A 14900-nucleotide genomic window follows, 5' to 3' on the forward strand; every position below is an offset into this window, starting at 1 on the left:
TTTCCCTATCCGTTTTCACACAATGGTTCGTGTGGAGCATGGTTTACGATAACCTCATCCTTAGACGATAAGTCCCTTCTGAATAGAACATGTTTCCCAGACAAGGAAGGTCTTTCCCATAGGACAGGGTTAGATCTAGAAAATGAAGTATACGATCTAGGTAATTTCTCCTCGAATTTCATGGTTTTGAATGTTCAGTCTGAGACTTCTCCAGACTTGCCTTCTATTACAGTTCTACCAGTGAAAGGTGAGTTATTGTCAGAAAGAATGGTTCAGTACATCTAGGACACAGTGATTGTAATACTGTGGTCGAGTATAGTGACAGTGGGAAATCTACTTTCAAAGCCTCACGTCATTCTTATTTTGTATGTGGTCAGACCGCATATGTACGTCTGCCCCTAGATTGGGATGGAACATGTTACATTGCCTTCCTACTGCCACCAGTTTTCCTAGCCCCATCTGATTATCACAGAAATACACATCTAGTACACATCAGACATAGAAGGGAGATCGAGTCCCCAATTGTCGATCAGACTGAAACTGCCTTAGAACAGTATACAGATTTCAATAAAGGTTTCTTTTTTTTCATAGGACCTGTCCAGAATAGTAAGCTAATACGTAGGTTAATCAGAACCCTTGAAGCAGTAGTGAATGAGACTACTTCTGCCCTAGGTAACTTAACAGAAGAGCAATCTGCTATGAGATTTGTCGTTCTTCAGAACCGCCTTGTTCTTGACGTCATACTGGCCGATAGGGGCGGAGCTTGTAGAGTCATCGGATCTAGTTGTTGCGTTTTCATTCCTAATAACGCACCGTCTGTTTATTCAGCAATAACAAGGCTTCATAAAATAGCCCATCAGTTACACCAGAATCCAGGCACCTGGACATGGTCCGGTTGGCTCTGGAATATAATATCTGCCTGGGGATGGAAAGTACTGTCATTCCTAGGAATAGTAGTAATGATCATATTCAGTTGTTGTCTCTGTTTACAATGTGGCCCTGCGATTTGCGGCTTGTGCGCTACCTCTTGTATTCCAAGTCCAAAGTCCCATTCCCAGAAGATAAGAGACGAGCAAATGATGCTGTATGAACAGATAGATGGTATCATGAATATTGATGTTTCATGAAGGAAACGTAGGGAACAAGGAGGGAATGAGGAAAATTGAATTTTGCCCTGTCATGTGTCCCTACGTGTTCCCCATTATATGTTATATGTGCATGAGGTACTTGGGGCCCAGGTTGTGGAGAGACTTGTGTGCGTGGGTGAGGAGTCTGAATGTGATCCTCTTGTTGACGGGGAGCCAGTGCAGGTTCCTCAGGTGGCTGGAGATGTGGCTGCGTCGAGGGATGTTCAGGATGAGTCGGGCGGATGCGTTCTGGATTCATTGTAGTCTTTTCTGAAGCTTGGCTGTGGTTCCGGCATAGAGGGTGTTTCCGTAGTCCAGCCGGTAGTGACAAGGGCCTGGGTGACCGTCTTCCTGGTTTCGATCGGGATCCATCGGAAGATCTTGCGGAGCATGCGGAGGGTGTGAAAGCATGAAGAGGAGACGGCGTTGACTTGTCTTGTCATCGAGAGGGAGGAGTCCAGGATGAAGCCCAGGTTGCGTGCGTGGTCTGTCGGCTTGGGAGCGGTGCCCAGGGCTGGGGGCCACCAGGAGTCGTCCCAGGCGGAGAGTGATGGTCCAAGGATGAGGACTTCCGTCTTGTCTGAGTTCAGTTTCAAGCGGCTGTTCTTCATCAACTCGGCGACGTCTTTCATCCCTTCGTGGAGGCTGGTTCTGGCGGTGTCGGGGTCTCTGGTGAGGGAGAGGATCAGCTGGGTGTCGTCGGCGTAGGAGATGATGTTGAGGTTGTGTTGGCGTGCGATGGCTGCGAGAGGTCTCATGTAGACGTTGAAGAGGGTGGGGCTGAGTGATGATCCTTGCGGGACGCCGCAGATGACTTCGTAGCTTCGGAACGGAACGGGGGGAGGCGGACTCTCTGTATTCTTCCGGCGAGGAACGAGATGATCCACTTCAATGCCTTCTCTTGGATGCCGGTGTTGCTGAGGCGTTGGACTAGGGTGCGGTGGCAGACAGTGTCGAACGCGGCGGAGAGGTCCAGGAGGATGAGTGCCGCTGTTTCCCCGTTGTCGAGAAGGGCTCGGATGTCGTCGGTGGCTGCGATGAGGGCGGTCTCGGTGCTGTGGTTGGCTCTGAAACCGGACTGCGAGGGGTCGAGGGATCCATTAGTCTCGAGGAAGGCGGCAAGCTGTCTGTTGGCGATCTTCTCGATGACTTTGGCAGGAAAAGGGAGGAGCGAGATGGGGCGGAAGTTTTTGAGGTCGGTGGGGTCCGCTGTTGGTTTCTTCAGTAGGGCGCTGAGCTCGGCGTGCTTCCAGCTCTCAGGGAAGGTGGCGGTGTCGAAGGAGGTGTTGATGACGTCTCGGAGTTGGGGTGCGATGGTGGAGTCGGCCTTGTTAAAGACGTGGTGGGGGCAGGGGTCAGTCGGAGAACCGGAGTGGATGGTGTTCATCGTGCGGGCTGTGTCTTCGGTGGTCACTCCGGTCCAGGTGCGGAGGGTCGTGGTGGGGTGCGTTGGTTCGACGGTTGGGTGCGGGGATGGTGTGCCGAAGCTGTCGTGGATATCGGCAATCTTGCGGTGGAAGAACGAGGCGAGGGAGTCGCAGAGATCTTGTGAGGGGGTGATGTCGTTGTTGCCGGTGCTGGGGTTGGAGAACTCCTTGACGATCCCGAAGAGTTCCTTGCTGTCGTGGGCGTTGTTGTCCAGTCGCTCCTTCAGTGATTTCTTCTTTGTGGCGCGGATGAGCTGGTGGTGCTTGCGAGTCGCGTGTTTGAGGGCGGTCATGTTGTCAGTGGTCCGGTCGAGGAGCCAGGCTTTCTCGAGGGTGCGGCAGGTCTTTCTGGAGTGCTTGAGTTCGTCGGTGAACCAGGGGGCCTTCTTGCCTCTGGGTTTGCTGGGAGGGTTCTTCAGTGGTGCCAGGTCGTCGGCGCAGGCTGTCAGCCATTGCGTGAAGTTGCGGGCTGCTTCGTTGGGGTCCGGTGTGCTGGCAGGTGGGTTCTGGCTGAGGGAGGTGGTGAGCTGGTCGGCGGTGATCTTGCTCCAGCTTCTGTGGGGAACCTGTTGCGGGTGGTGGTGGGTGGTGGTTTTCCTGAAGCTGAAGTGGACGCAGCTGTGGTCGGTCCAGTGAAGTCCGGTGGAGTGGCTGAAGGTGATGTGCTTGCTGGATGAGAAGACGGGGTCAAGCGTGTGGCCGGCGTAGTGGGTGGGAGTGTTGACCAGTTGCTTGAGTCCGAGGTTGGCGAGGTTGTCCAGCAGGGTGACGGTGTTGCGGTCCTTGTTGTTCTCCAGGTGGAAGTTGAGATCCCCTAGGATGATGTAGTCGGCGGAGGGGAGGGCGTGTGGGCTGATGAAGTCCGTGAAGTCTTCGCTGAATTGTGTGCGTGGTCCCGGGGGTCTGTAGATGAGGGTGCCTCTGAGGGTCGTCTTTGGGTCGGTGTGGATCTGGAAGTGGAGGTGTTCGGCGGCGGTGAAGGTGTCGTCGGCGTCGGTCGTGATGCGGATGGTGTTCTTGTGAACGATGGCGATGCCTCCTCCGGTCTGGTTGACGCGGTCCCTCCTGATGATCTTGTATCCATCGGGGATGGCGATGGCGATGTCGGGCGCTGATGAGGCGTTCATCCAAGTTTCAGTGAGGAAGGCGACGTCTGGTGATGTAGTGTCGAGCAGGTTCCAGAGTTCGACGGCGTGTCTGTGGATGGAACGGGTGTTGAGCAGGATGCACTTGAGGTGATTGTTGCTGGTGCTTGGCTTGGCGGGTGCGGTGCAGGTTCGGAGGCAGGTGAACTTGCAGGTAGTGCAGGCGAAGGGTCCGTGGAAGCGCTTGGGGGCGGCTCGGCAGCATGCGGGGTTCCGGCCGACGTTGAGTGCGTTGAGTGTGGCGTCGTCGTAGGTCCTTCGGTTCGTCTTGTGTCGGTGGGGGCCAGGGGTCCTGGTGCTGGGCGCGGTCCAGGCGCAGACGGGCTTACCTTTGGCGCGCCTTCGGCGCACAATCGGCGCGCCCGCTGCTCGTGACTGCTGCGCGTACGCGTGGTCGCCATATATGGCCAAGTGGGAGGGAGGGAGGGGGGGGCAGCTGGGAGCGGGGAGGGCACAGAACGAAAAGGGGGCGTGTCTGTTAGGACGGCGGCGGGAAGCGGGGAGCGGGGCGGGCAGGCACAGGGGGACAGGAGGACAATAAACACTTAAAAACACCAACGTGCAGGGAACAACAGTCACGAATGTGCAGGCAAATTAATAGAAAGGAACAAAACAAAAATATTAAGCCACACGCAAAACGGCGAGAACAGCGAGGCAGGCAGGCACAACGAGGGCAGTAGCGAGGGAGGGGCACACACACAGCTGGTGGCCGTGCGACGCGGGGGTGTCCTGAGAGCAGACTTCCAAACGGGATTCCGTCCGGGCAGAGGCACAGAATCTGCCCTCCTTGCCATCGGGGATGACCTAAAGAATACAGTAGACCTCAATGGGGTTGCTGAACTACTCCTCTTGAACCTCTCGGCTGCCTTTGACACGGTCGACCATGACACTCTGAAACAAAGACTCTATGAAACCGGTATAGAGGGGACTGCTCTAGACTGGATCGCGTCCTACCTTCGTAACAGAACTAATGTCATCCACACCCCACTTTTCTCATCCAAACCGTACTCCACAAAAGCAGGGGTCCCTCAAGACTCTATCATCTCACCCATGCTTTTCAACATCTTCATAAAGTCATTACCAGTATTGATCAATTAATTTCACCTCACATGCTATAACTATGCAGAAGACACACAAATACTCCTTCAACTAAAGTTCCCCAAAGACACTGGAAAATCCCCAATGTTCAGTTGTCTCAGAGCTGTGGATCAGTGGATGACTTGGAGCCATCTCAAATTGAACGCTTCCAAAAACGGAAATACTCACATGTGGCGATTTGAAACATTATGACCCGCTTTCCTCCTGGCCTGATGAACTGGGATCACCGCCTAAAGTATCAAAGGAAGTTAGAAACCTCGGAATTACCATGGACTCCAAGCTATCAATGAATCCCCAAGTGGACAAACTAGCAAGATCAAGCTTTGTCACTATAACAACACTGCAACGAATGTTCCCTCATTTGGGATTTCCACACAAGGTCCAAACGACCATCTCCCTTGTTCTGTCCAAACTCAATTACGCCAATAGCCTCTACCAGGGATCACATTTAACAACCATCAAAAGACTACAACAGATACAGAACTCAGCTGCCAGACTACTCTTGCATATCAAACCGGGAGACCACATCTCACCTATCTTGAAAGTCCTGCATTGGTTACCGGTTGCCAGAAGATCCACGTTCAAGCTACTTTGTATCACCCACAAAGCACTATATGGAATGGGACCGCTCTTCATCAGGAATAAAATCACCAAACACATTCAACAAAGGAACATCTGCTCTAAAGGGGCATTGTGCCTCAAAATCCCAAGATACCAGCAAAAAACATGGGTGGCACATCCTTCTCTGTTCAAGCAGCCAAACTATGGAACCCTTTACCCCCCTAACATAAGATCCACTGACAATCACCTTATCTTGAGAAAACTACTCAAGAATTTGCTCTTCCCCACCGAAGCACTATACGCAAAGAGAAATTTACAGCATATCCCTCTGTATATAAGCATTTATCTCACTATAGATTTGTACCTATCTTTGTGTATTGCGTTGTATAAACATGTAGAATAATTATGTTGTTAATAAGAAATTGTAAAAAAAATTAAAAATCATCTTTGGTCTACATGTACTTTCTTCCATTGTGCATCTATGTACCTTCCATGTACTTCTATTCTATTATTATTATTATTCTATTAAAATTATTTGTACCGCGCACTATCACCGTAGGTTTCTTGGCGCTCAAAAACAATAAACGGTGACCTGAGAAGGGGAGTTAGTCGAAAGCAGCTTGAAAAAGCAAAGTTTTTAAAGATTTTCGAAACAGCTCATATTTAGGGCAGAGACGGAGAAAAGGCGGCAAGGAGTTCCAGGTCGATGGGGCCAGGACCGAGAAACTCAGACCACCATGTTTTTTCCTTTTATATCGGGGGACATCCAGAAGATTGAGTGACGCAGAGCGGAGAGCTCGAGAAGGGATGTGACGAGACAGAGTTGAGGATATGAACAAAGGGGCTGCGTTCGAAAGTGCCTTAAAAGTGGTGCATGCCAGTTTGAAAGTGCAGCGCTTCGAAACGGGGAGCCAGTGAAGAGTACGGAGAAGGGGGGTGACATGTTCATATTTGGGCAGACAGAAAATCAACCGGGCGGCCTGATTCTGCACCAGCTGAAGTCGGTGGAGGTGACAGGCGGGGATTCCAGCGTACAGAATATTGGCATAGTCAAGCCTGGAAGTTATGAGCGCGATGACTACTTGAATTAATGCTTCTTTAGTAAGGAACCGACTGATCTTACGAATTCGCCTAAGGTGAAAAAAGCAGGCAGATGTCACTGCGTTAATGTGCGGCTTCATGGACAGATCATCGGAGATGATCACCCCCAGGCTTTTAACAGAGCTCACCGGAGTGGGTGCTAACCCCAAAGTGGTGGGCCAGAAGGTGGCATTCCAAGGATGCGAGGGTCCTCCTACCAGGACGAGCTCTGTTTTTGTAGGATTTAACTTTAAATGACTATGATACATCCACTCCGCAATGGACAGCATAGTGGACTGAAAATCAATACGGGAAGACGGATGAGAAGTGATGGGGAAAATTAACTGAAGATCGTCAGCATAATTAAGAATTGTGACTGGGGCATTTCGAAGGGAGGCTAAAAGTGGTTGGAGATACAAATTAAACAGGAGAGGGGAAAGTGCAGAGCCCTGGGGGACACCACAGGGAAGGGAAGTGTAAGAAGCAGAAAAAGTGGAAAGATGTACAGATTGAGAACGCTGATGAAGGAAAGATCTGAGCCAGTCAAGGGCCACTCCCTGGATACCAGCGTTATGGACACGGTCGATCAAGATAGTATGATCGACCGTGTCAAATGCCGCTGAGAGATCCAGTAGGACAAGGGCTTGAAAGATGTTGTTATCAGCACCTTTCCTGAGGGTGTCCATAACTGCTACTATGACCGCCTCGGTGGAGTGGAGGGGTCTAAATCCTGCTTGTTGAGGATCTAAGAAAGAGGATTTCTCTACAAACGAGCTCAAGCAGCGGGTGACATAAGTCTCCAAGATCTTTCCTAAATATGGGAGGAGGGAGATAGGTCTGTAATTACTGAGTAAGGTAGGGTCAGCATTTGTTTTTTTTAGAATAGGTAGGACTGCAGCTTGCTTGAAAGAAGATGGAACCTCCCCAGTAGCAAGAGAGTTGTTTAACAATGCTAGTGGGGGACCTGGGCATGCTAGAAAAGCTTCTTTCAAGACTTGCGGAGGACAGCAGTCACTGGGGCGCCAGAGCTGACTTTGTGGAGAAGAGAGACAAACTCTTGATGCGATATGGGTGGAAACTCCGTCAAGGTACTAGTGTTGGTAGGGGGAAGAGGAGGAGAAGTGGGAGAGGCCGGAATCGGTATGTTATTTTTAATTATTGTTATTTTCTCTGAAAAATAGGCATTGAGCGAGTCACAGAGTGTTTGGGTAGGTAAAGGTTGAGGGGTGACTCTGTCTGGGCGGGAAAGCTCATTCACAATTGAGAAGATATCCTTCGATTTATTGTTGGACTTCAAAATCTTTTGAGAGAAAAATGCCGTCTTGGCTGCTAGGATGGATACCTTATAGGATTTTAAAGTCTCCATGTAAACGAGCTTAAGCTGAGGATCATAGTGGCGCCGCCATCGGCGCTCCGATTGCCGGAGCGCAAGTTTGGCTGCTTTAAGTTGGTCAGAAAACCAACATTGAGCGTCATGGGGGCGCTTGGTTTTTATTTTCTTAAAAGGGGCTACTTTATCGCTGGCCTGGCGTAGCCAGTCATTAAGATTGTCAGCCTGGTTCTCAAGTGAAGTTTGCAACTCCGGAGCAGTAGAAACCAGTGACTCGTGAAAGTCAAGCAGGTTGGCCCTTTTCCAATTGCGAGCCGAAAGATTTTTAATGCGATGTGGAAGGCACAAAGTGTGAAGGGGTAAATAAAACGAAATGAGATAATGGTCTGACCAGGAGCAAGGAACAACTGAAGGAGGGGAGATGTCTAAGTTAGAAGTCCAAACTTGGTCAAGGATATGACCCAACCGATGAGTGGGGGTATTGATGTGTTGAGAAAGATTCATAGTTTTTAGAAGTTCGGAGAATTCAACTGACGTGTTGCTTTCGTGGGCATCGGATGGCCAATAATTAAAATCACCGATAACCAAGATGTTGGCGTGGTTAATTAGAAGCGGAGCGATGGCATCGCTAAAGAGTTGGGGAAACAGAGGCATATGGTGGGGGGGCCTATAAGCAAGAACACAAATGAAGGACGATTTAGGGGAAATAAATTTTATTGCCAAGTAGTCGATTTTAGGGATGGGGATTACCGTGATCTCGGAAAAAGTATATTCGGAGCGGATTATTGCCGCTACCCCGCCACCTATCTTCCCAGCAGGTCGGTTGGCGTGTATAATGTAATATCCCATAGGGATAGCTGCCAAGATGTCGGGGGCAGAATCTTCATTGATCCAAGTTTCTGTTAACAGAAGGACATCAATTGAACTCTGATGCAATAATTGAAAGAGCTCAAGCTGATGACGAATAAGGGAACGGGTATTGAGGTAATAAATCGATAGGGACGAGGATATCTGGGGAGCCAGGGGGGAAGGGTCAAGGGAGCAAACCTGTTCCAAGGAATCTGATGGAACCAGGATATCGCATGCCAGAGCCGCTTTAACGGCACAGGCAGGAATGGGTCCAGATGATTTGAGTCTCATGAGGTCGTCCGAGGAATAAGAGTAAAAATGGGCATTACGACGAGGCCCTGGGCCCGGTCGGCCGCGGACGGGCGCAGACGGGCTTGACTTAAGCGCGACTTCGGCGCGAAGTCGGCGCTCCCGCTGCGCTCGTCCGCTGCGCTTCCTCCATGCCGTCATTAAGTACTGGAGGGGGAGGGAGTACTAGACCGCTAACCTGCGGGGCTTCTGTGCAGGGCGGAAGTGGTGTCACAAACACGAAGTGACTGCTCCTCGGACTGACCCTCCGCGCAAACGGCACAAGCCGGGGCGGAACGGGGCCACGAGGGGAGTAGGAACAGGTAAGAGTGACTGTGGCAGGCTACAGATGCAATGTGCAAAATACAATTTTTAAAAATGAAGTCTGCGTGCTATTAAAATCAGCAACAGAGTCAAAGTGCAAATATACAATTTTTAAAATGCAATATAGTGCGTGCTATTAGGTCAGCAGCAAGATTTACGACAGCCTGCTACCACAGCCTAGGTCGCCGTGTATGTCAATGAGGCCGGGAGCAAAGAGGAAGTTAAATAACCAAAGGGCTCGGCAGCACTAGACCGCTAACCTGCGGGGCTTCTGTGCAGGGCGGAAGTGGTGTCACGAACACGAAGTGACTGCTCCTCGGACTGACCCTCCGGGCAAACGGCACAAGCCGGGGCGGAACGGGGCCACGAGGGGAGTAGGAACAGGTAAGAGTGACTGTGGCAGGCTACAGATGCAATGTGCAAAATACAATTTTTAAAAATGAAGTCTGCGTGCTATTAAAATCAGCAACAGAGTCAAAGTGCAAATATACAATTTTTAAAATGCAATATAGTGCGTGCTATTAGGTCAGCAGCAAGATTTACGACAGCCTGCTACCACAGCCTAGGTCGCCGTGTATGTCAATGAGGCCGGGAGCAAAGAGGAAGTTAAATAACCAAAGGGCTCGGCAGCACTAGACCGCTAACCTGCGGGGCTTCTGTGCAGGGCGGAAGTGGTGTCACGAACACGAAGTGACTGCTCCTCGGACTGACCCTCCGCGCAAACGGCTCAAGCCGGGGCGGAACGGGGCCACGAGGGGAGTAGGAACAGGTAAGAGTGACTGTGGCAGGCTACAGATGCAATGTGCAAAATACAATTTTTAAAAATGAAGTCTGCGTGCTATTAAAATCAGCAACAGAGTCAAAGTGCAAATATACAATTTTTAAAATGCAATATAGTGCGTGCTATTAGGTCAGCAGCAAGATTTACGACAGCCTGCTACCACAGCCTAGGTCGCCGTGTATGTCAATGAGGCCGGGAGCAAAGAGGAAGTTAAATAACCAAAGGGCTCGCCAGCACTAGACCGCTAACCTGCGGGGCTTCTGTGCAGGGCGGAAGTGGTGTCACGAACACGAAGTGACTGCTCCTCGGACTGACCCTCCGCGCAAACGGCACAAGCCGGGGCGGAACGGGGCCACGAGGGGAGTAGGAACAGGTAAGAGTGACTGTGGCAGGCTACAGATGCAATGTGCAAAATACAATTTTTAAAAATGAAGTCTGCGTGCTATTAAAATCAGCAACAGAGTCAAAGTGCAAATATACAATTTTTAAAATGCAATATAGTGCGTGCTATTAGGTCAGCAGCAAGATTTACGACAGCCTGCTACCACAGCCTAGGTCGCCGTGTATGTCAATGAGGCCGGGAGCAAAGAGGAAGTTAAATAACCAAAGGGCTCGGCAGCACTAGACCGCTAACCTGCGGGGCTTCTGTGCAGGGCGGAAGTGGTGTCACGAACACGAAGTGACTGCTCCTCGGACTGACCCTCCGCGCAAACGGCACAAGCCGGGGCGGAACGGGGCCACGAGGGGAGTAGGAACAGGTAAGAGTGACTGTGGCAGGCTACAGATGCAATGTGCAAAATACAATTTTTAAAAATGAAGTCTGCGTGCTATTAAAATCAGCAACAGAGTCAAAGTGCAAATATACAATTTTTAAAATGCAATATAGTGCGTGCTATTAGGTCAGCAGCAAGATTTACGACAGCCTGCTACCACAGCCTAGGTCGCCGTGTATCTGTGTGTCAATTACTTTTCTCCTGAAAAATCATATCCATAATTAGTCACGAAATACATGTGCTATATACAATGTGAAACTGTTAACTTTGCATCGTGCTTTTAATAGTGCATCCATTCGAGTACTCATGCTCGCATTTTAAAAGTATTTTCTTGTATTCTCCTAACTTGTTTTTCCCTCATATACTGAAAGTTCAAACATGTTGAATTCTTCCCGCTTTCACATTGTATATAGCACATGTATTTCAGGACTAATTAGCTTTCAATGTTTTTTATGTGTTTCATCACAATGTATATACTTCTCGGAACTAATGATGTCTCAGGTTTATTATGCCAGCGTTAATGCACTATCATAATTCAGGCATCTGTCACACGTGACGGGAGCTTTCGTCTCCTTCTCCGGTAATCGGCGCATGGCCTTGCGAGTCTTTCAACTCTGGCCATTAGCACACGTCCTCAGTTACCTTTTCCCGCGGCCTCCGGTATTTAATTATCTTCCGGGCGGGGCCACGCTTGCAATTCATTTGTTGCTCAGACACCAAACTGTGAGGACCCCTGTCTTCAGGTAATTAACCACACAACTCGCGGCGTAATTGTAATGCTTTTACAGCCGGCTGCCTTTCCTTGCCAGCATGACTAAGCTTTCACACATTTACTTAACAGACCGCCGATCGCCTTGAACCGTGATTAATACACGGACCACAACGGCGCCCCCACCTTTACAACTATGCCCAGGCTTCATTCCTGAATAACACTGAGGTATGTCTGATCAGCATTGTAACCGACGTATACACTATCTTCGATGCCGGTCAAGTACTTAAGGCATTTTCTCCCCATTTTTCCTCCTTAGTTAATTAATCTCCTTGATGGTTACCCCAAATGGAATTTACTAGTGAAAACGACATGGCTTGATGAACATATCCCTTGGCTCCTCACCACGTGCGGAGGGTAAGCCTTACCTTTTTCAACCACGCGCACTGCTTCTTGATGCGCACCTTTTCATATTCAGCAACGGACCGGACCCAAGCTTTTATTCCCATTAGGCGATTTATCCACCTTCATCCAGGTTGGCCCACACCACCCCAGTCCTGAAGAAGATCCGCACGGCCGAGGTTGTGCCCTAAGTCGGATCGAAACATCAACGCTCTTGGATAGTCCTAGACTTACCCTTTTGTGTCCTCTATCATGCACATTTTTTATTTTATTCTGCAATTTTACATATGACTTAAATTGTGTACAAATACATGTGGAGCTAGGCTGCTTATGACGGTGAATGACAACCGATCATAGTGTTTTTGAGAATAATACGCATCTCTTGTTTTCTCCTATGTCACTGATTTCTTTCCTTCTTAACACTGAGCACTCCTCATCCTATTAGCATGTTCCCCCTTTTGGAGCAACCTTTACTTAACCGGTAATTCTTGAATATTACCTGTCTCCTGAATATTACTTGAGTATTCAACAGAAAAACTAGTAGATTAAATTACTTGGTGAACATATATTTTTTGCTCTGTTTTGTCTGTTTACCCTTATGTGTAACTGAGTTTTTGAAATGTACAAGCAGATATAAACCAGGCTTTCCTGTAGTACCATTCGTCTGTATACCAGGCTGTGTTGGGAGTGCAAGCGCCCCAATATTGAATAGACTGTCGATCCCCAGACTTAACCTCCTTCAGGGACATACACCAGACGAAACCCTGACCACTGAGGAAATTGACTTCATGATTGACTAGCTCACGTGCAACAAAACTCTTGGGATGCAAGGGTTCCCAGTAGACTTTTACTTCACCTACAGAGCAACCCTCACTCCAAACCTACTCCAAATGCACCAACAGGCCCAGCAAAAGGGCTCATTGCTGGGATCCCTAGGGGAGGCTATGATATTGGTACTGCCTAAGCCCAACAAGGACCCCCTGGAGCTACGCTCCTACTGGCCCCTGTACACCGACCACAATATTCACAGGAATGTCCTTGCAAACAGGTTGCTCCCCTGCCTCTCTACATTGGCACCAAGACCAGAATGGTTTCGTACCTGGGAGAAAAATGTGTCTAAACCTATGGCGCCTCTGCAGCTGATGGAAAAGAATCTTCAAGAATTTGCCTCCATAAACAACACTCTCACTAGATGTAGAGAAGGCCTTCGACACCCTGGAGTAGTTTTATTTATCAAAAGTGCTGATGTGCATGAAACTAGGTGCAGAAATACTGCACTGGATAAATCGCTGGCCCGCATCTGGACAAGCAGAAATCTCAGTTTCTTTTGAAGCATGTGGCAAAGATGCCCGCTGTCGATTACTTTCGCCCTAGTCATGGACCTGTTCGCTGGCTTGTTTCGTTCACAGGACCCAGCAGTCGGTATACCAAGTGGGCCAAATTGGGAGGTAATTTCACTGTATGCTGATGACACATTTGTCTACCTCAGGAATGTGTATGCTTATCCATCACAGGTGATCGAGGTTCTAGACGATTTTGGTAGGGATTCCGGACTGAGGCTAAATTGGACCAAATCTAGCTTATATCCCATGCGCAAACTCACAACTTAGAACAGGAAGTGCTGCCCCAATTAGCACTGGGGTGGCACCCTGACATATATTCAGGTACTTAGAGGTGAACTTACCACACGGACGAAAAACTGGTGATGTCCAATGTTTGCAGCTCCCTGTCGTTTTGGGGCTCCCTGCCACTATCGACCCATGGGTAGAGTGGCAGTTGCAAAAATGCTGTTAATACATTTATACTGCTTCTCGACCCCCCCAGTTTACCCGCCCCGGCTCTTCTTCAGGAAATTGGACTATGTTTCTGTTTTTATGGACTTAATCTGGGGAGCGGGCCACGAGAGAATTGCGCTTCGCAAACTATACTCTACCTGGATGGGTGGATGTACATTTAAAATCAATCAATCAAAGAAATTTGTAAAGCGCGCTACTCACCCGCTAGGATCTCAAGGTGCTGGGGGGGGGGGATCCGCTACTGCTCGAACAGCCAGGTCTTGAGTTGTTTCCTGAAGGAGAGATGGTCCTGGGTCAGCCGTAGGTGGGTGGGGAGGGAGTTCCATGTCTTGGCCGCCAGGTAGGAGAAGGATCTTCCTCCGGCGGTGGATTTGCGAATTCATGGGACGGAGGCGAGGCTGGCGGATCGGAGCTGGTGGGTGGGTGTGTAGAATGTGAGGCGGCTGTTGAGGTATTTCGGGCCCATGTCGTGGAGAGCCTTGTGTGCGTGGGTGAGGAGTCTGAACGTGATCCTCTTGCTGACGGGGAGCCAGTGCAGATATTTCAGATGGGCAGAGATGTGGCTGCGACGAGGGATGTCCAGGATGAGTCGGAAAAGACTAATAAAGAACTACAAACTACTGTGTGACTTGAAGATGATTATTTCTCAATACAGCCCTTGTTTGTTATCTCGTTACCGTTCTCACATTATCATCCGCAGTAGAGGAAATGGGGGCCTGGGGTGTCTGATCACAGAAACTCATTTGCATACACAGGGGGGTGAAATCCTGTTCACAAAGCACAACACAACTTGTTTATGTAAAAGTTTGTACATTGCCCAGGGATTGTGATTCACGTAACAGTGTGGGAATTGTATGCAGGAGCGAGCAGTCTTAGTTGCTGAGAAATGAATCTCTGACGGGTGCATCTTTAGCTCTTTCAACTGTTTGAGAGAAGGTGGCAGACTCAAATTCTGGGGGGCATAGATACCAACAGCTTCCCTCATAATCCTTGATTTTTGCATCTACAGTTGGTGCACATGCCACCTAAGAGAGTATTCTTTCCAGCTAGGTAGTGTGCTTTCTGGAGTCAGCCTGCTTTGCTTTTCCCACACTTTGGTCAGCAAATGTAAATGTGTCTTCTACTCAAGTGTTCTTAGCTCGCTTTTGGTAACGTGGCTTGAGCAGTATGGCCTAAGGGGCGCTCGAAGGTAAAGCAAAACAGTGGAAGT

At 49.3% G+C, this 14900-nt stretch overlaps 1 protein-coding gene across 1 annotated transcript in view; it reads left to right on the forward strand.

Annotated features, from left to right (window-relative positions):
* The window catches only part of LOC144805914 (uncharacterized), a 294406-nt gene that overhangs the window by 192063 nt on the left and 87443 nt on the right, over nt 1-14900 (forward strand). The window lies entirely within an intron of this gene.

This window comes from Lissotriton helveticus (assembly GCF_964261635.1).
Source record: "Lissotriton helveticus chromosome 1_1 unlocalized genomic scaffold, aLisHel1.1 SUPER_1_unloc_32, whole genome shotgun sequence".
NCBI lineage: Eukaryota > Metazoa > Chordata > Amphibia > Caudata > Salamandridae > Lissotriton > Lissotriton helveticus.